Genomic DNA, 5,187 nt, shown 5'->3' on the forward strand with positions numbered 1-5,187 from the left:
CTAGACAGCAGGAAGTAGCCTAAGAGACACGACGCCCTCATTCCCTTTTCATCATCGGCTTCCCCTTCGCTTTTTCTTTCCTTCTTTTTATAATATCAAAAAGGGAGGTATGTTAGCATCCAGAACCTGCAGTGATGCATGGGCGGGTCCACAGACCTGTTGCCAGGGCAACGGCCACCATATTCCCAGAATCCATTGGGTTCAGCTCCTACCTTTACCTGGACTGCTACGTCACAACATATATATATATGGGTACTTTCCTTCATCTTGCTCTTCCTCTCTCTCTCTCTCTCTCTCTCTCTCTCTCTCTCTCTCTCTCTCTCTCTCCTCTTTCTGTGCCACTACCCCCTACTCCCTCTCAATTAAACCTCTTACACGTGGAACTGTCTAGGCCTAGTGTGATACTTGTAGACGCGACCGCCGCTGCCCAAACATATCAAAGTAGATACATTTTTTTTTTGAAACAAATTGATAGTGACCATTAAGAAGAAAACAATCACTGGGAGGGTAGAGACATAAAAAATTTAGTAAATAGGGCAAATATTTGGAAGTTGTCACTATGTTACAATACTGTAGATAATCAACTTCTAAGAAGAAGTGCTTTAACTCAACGTTTCAGGGTTTTCAATGGTTGTTTGGGTCTGTTCCTTTGGACCTCTGGCAGCATGATATATCATGCCATGTGATGGTAACTTCATGGTAAACAGAAAGTTCAGTCAAAGGGAAAGAAGCCAGGCTCTAAATATTATCTTCAAAGACATTCTCTTATAATCTAACTTCTTTGTTGTTACAATACTTAATAAGTTAGGAGAAGAGCTGTGTATTTCTTTAGTTTGCAAGTCTATGCTTCAGTTTAGGGTGTGACCAGCTAGTCAGTTCATCCAGTTTTGCCTGAATCGTCATATGTCCTTAAGGTCAGCCTTGCTAACCTGTCTATGAGTCTCCCCTACATATCAGGGACATTATCTGCTGCCACACTTAGTGTCTTCTCCTGGTGGTGGTAATGACTCTGTGTTGTGGTCAGAAGTGGACAAGACCTTTTGAAGCCAGGAATCAGACCTGTACACACTCTGTTCAGAGCTAGTAAAATGAACAGGCTTGATACAAAAGGGGAGATGGTGCCCCTTTAGCTAACAACTCAAGTAGATGTATAATGCAATCCCAGTACTAGAAAATTCACTGGGTGACAGAGGTGGCTAGTTGGGTCTCTGCTTCCTGCATTATTTGGTAGTTTCTTTTAGATCACCATCATATATTCATTTTTGGAAACTGCATATATTTTTGGAAGTGTCTACTATATTAGATTTCCATAATACCTCAAAGTCTCCTTAATTTTAGCTGTATGTGTCACCATATTCCCTCCCTTTTTGTCCTCTCCTCTCTCCCTCCTCACTTGATCCTCTGGTCTGGAACCATCCATCTTGAATATCTATTCTATTTTTCTTTCCTAATAAGATCTCTCTATTCCCTCTAGTCCATTATGCTATGCCTGCCTTCTGTGGTTCTATAGATTGTAGCTTGCTTTTCCCTGGCTCAACAGCTAATTTTCGCATGCCGTATTTGTGTTTTGGGGTCTGGAATACCTCACTCAGGATGATATTTTTTTAGTCCCATCCATTGACCTGCAGATTTCATGATTTCATTTTTTTTAAAAAAAAAAAAACAAATGAGTAATGCTTGATTATGTAAATGTACCACAGTTTCCTCATCTGTTTTTTTTCCAATTTATGGATTTTATGAATAGAGTAGAAATGAACATAGTTGAACAAGTGTCTCTGTGCTTAGATGCAGTATCCCTTGGGTATATGTCCAACAGTAGTATAGCTGAATCTGGAGGTAAATCGATTCCCCATTTTCTGATGAACCACCATGTTGACTTCCATAGTGGCTATATAAGTTTGCACTCCCACTACATCCTCACCAGCATGAGCTGTCACTGTAATTTTTTTTTTTTTATTTTAGCCATTCTGACAGATCTCAAAGTAGTTTTGGTTTGCATTTTCCTCGTGGCTAAGGATGTTGACCACTTCTTTAAATGTTTCTTGCCACACCCACTCCAGTGAAATCTGCATGCCAGGCCCAAAAGCTTGACCACAGATCTGAGGCATACAGCTTCAAAAGAAGCCAGTCTCTTGGGGACCTTTTGGTGTTCCCTAACTCAGAGGTGGCCCAGATTTGTTCTTGCCCCCCAAGATATGATTTACTAATAGCTAAACAAAAATTGGATGTTGCTTTTTGACTGACCATCAATGTTCCAACATCTTAGCCAAACCCTGTCTTGGAATTTCATAGGGAATGTTACACATTCAGACTAATTGCCTCTGGCATTGTTATGGAGATAGTAAGGGAGGTAGGGCATTGAAGTTTATTGTATAGAAATTGATAATCCCAAGGCAAGGTCAAGTAGAATCCTCATTTTCAGTTTTATAAAGCAGCTGAGCCACTCCTAGGAATTAGCAAGAATGGAACCCCAGGGGCATATCTCTGCTAGCCCAGAAGATTAGCATAGTGGGCATTTACTAAGGATGAGCTGGACCTTGAGCCTGGTGTGTGTGTGTGTGTGTTTGTGTGTGTGTGTGTATGTGTGTGTGTGTGTGTGTGTGTGTGTGTGTGTGAGAGAGAGAGAGAGAGAGAGAGAGAGAGAGAGAGAGAGGGAGAGTGCTGCGGCAAGCATTTGAGCATTAGAGCCTCTACCCTCCTGGCTTGCTCGGCTGCAGCCACCCCCCAACCCCCGCCCGCGCCCGGACTCCGGCTGGGCTTTCTTTTTCATTTGTAATGACCATAAAGGTCTGATGCCATTTTTGAGAATTACATCTTGCCAACCTGTAGTCTTGCCAACCTGTACCAGAATCCTGTTTCTCCTGTGGGTGGAGGGGCCAAGGTTGGCCGGCCCCCTGGCAGTTTCTCAGTCATTTGGGTTTTCTCTTTTGAGAATTCTCTCTTTAGACATATATCTGATTTTTAAATTGGGTTATTTGATTTCTACTTTTTGGAGTAGTTAATATATTTTGGATATTAGGCCTGTGTTGGTTGTGGAGTTGGTAAAAACCCTTTCCCATTCTGCAGGCAGCTGCTTTGTCTGAATGACTGTGTCCTTTTTGGTGCAGAAGATTTTGCAATTTCATGAGGCTCTATTTATTAATTGTTGATCTCGGTGCCTGTGCTAAGTGTTCTGTTTAGAAAGTCTTTTTCTGTGAGAGCTACTTCAAAGGTATTCCCGTTTTCTCTTCTATCAGGTTCAGTGTATCTGGTTTTATGTTGATATCTTTGATTCATTTGCAGTTGTGCTGGGTGATAAGCATGCATCTATTTGCATTCTTCTACATGCAGACATCTAGTTTGACCTGCATCATTTGTTGAAGATGCTGTCTTTTTTTGTGTGTTCTGGTTCCTTTATAAAAAAATCAAGTATCCATAGATGTGTGGATTTATGTCTCTGTCTTCACTTCTATTCCACTGATCAGCATGTCTGTTTTTGTGCCAGTGCCATGATGATTTTATTACTGTGGCTGTATAATTTAAAACCAGGGATATAGCCACTCTTTTATTGTTCATGGTAGTTTTAGCTTTTCTAGTTTTTTGTGTTTCCATTTGAAGCTGAGGATTATTCTGCCATGATCTCTGAAGAATTGTGTTGGAATTTTGATGAGGTTTGCATTGAATCTGTAGATTGCTTTTGGTGGGATGATTATTTTTTACTATGTTAATCCTGCTGATCCACCAGCATGGGGGATTTTTTTCCATTTTCTGATATATTCTCTAATTTCCTAAAAGACTTAAAGTTTTTATCATACAAGTCTTTCAGTTGGTTGGTTAGAGTTATCACAAGACATTTTATATCTAATGTAGGCTAATGTAAAATGTTATTTCTCTGATTTATTTTTCAGTCCATTTGTTATTTGTATATAGAAGAGCTATTGATTTGTTTTTGAGTTAGTATTGTCAGATACTTTGCTGAAAATATCAGTTGTAAAAGTTCTTTGGTGGAGTTCTTTAGAATCACTTATGTATACTATCATACATTTGTAGGTAAAGATATTTGATTTCCTTTCCAATTTGTATCTCTTGATTTCTTTCAGTTGTTTTATTGCTCTAGCTAAGACTTTGAGTAATATTTTCATTAGCTATGGAGAAAGAGTGGACAACCTTGTTTTGTCAATGATTTTAGTGGAGTAGCTTTGAGTTTCCATTTTACTTGGTCTTGGCTTTAGGCTTGCTATAGACTGCCTTTGTTATATTTAGGCATGTCCCTTTTATCCCTGATCTCTCCAAGACTTTTATCATGAAAGGGTGTTGTATTTTGTCAAACACCTTTTCTACATCTAATGTGTTTGTTTTCTTTAGTTGATTATGTGTATAGATATGTTAAACTATTCCTATATCTTTGGGACTACTTGATTATAGAGGATGATCTTTTTGTTGTGTTCTTAAATTCAGTTTGCAAGTATTTTATTGAGAATTTTTGTATCTATGTTCATAAAGAAACTTGGTCCGTAATGTTTTTTCTTTTTTTATCTTTATGTGTTTTCTTTATCAGTGTAACTATGACCTATGAATTGGGCAATATTCCTACTCTTTCTGGTTTTTGGAATAAGTTGAGGAATATTGGCATTATCTAACTTTTCTTTGAAATTCTGATAGAAATCAATTCTTTGTTCCTTTGTACCATTTGTTTGTTTATTTCTACTTTATTGATTTCAAGCCTGAGTTTGAGTATTTCTTCTTTTTGGTTATGATTTCTTCTTTTCGTTCTATAGCTTTTGGGTATGTTGCTAAGTTACCTGAGATTTCTCCATTGTGTGTGTGTGTGTGTGTGTGTGTGTGTGTGTGTTTGTGTGTGTGTAGGCACTTAGTGCTATAAACTTATCCCTCAGAATTGCCTTCATTGTGTCCTCTAAGCTTGGAGATTTTGTGCACTAATTTTTCACTTAATTCTAGAAAAATCTCTAATTTCTTTCTTAATTTCTGTCTTAACCCATTTTTTATTCAGTAGTGAGTGGCTGAGTTTCCATGAATTTGTAAGCTTTTTATTTTTCATTGGAGACAGGAGCCAGAGTTTGACAACACCGTTTTATAATTCTTATCTGACTTTACACACAGTTACAGGACCTAGCCTGCTGACAGATCTCCTTGCTCCAGTTCCACTGCTCCTGTCTATTTTCTATCTAAAAGTGTATTAAAAAACTA

Source organism: Mastomys coucha, unplaced genomic scaffold, assembly GCF_008632895.1.
Source record: "Mastomys coucha isolate ucsf_1 unplaced genomic scaffold, UCSF_Mcou_1 pScaffold14, whole genome shotgun sequence".
Lineage (NCBI taxonomy): Eukaryota > Metazoa > Chordata > Mammalia > Rodentia > Muridae > Mastomys > Mastomys coucha.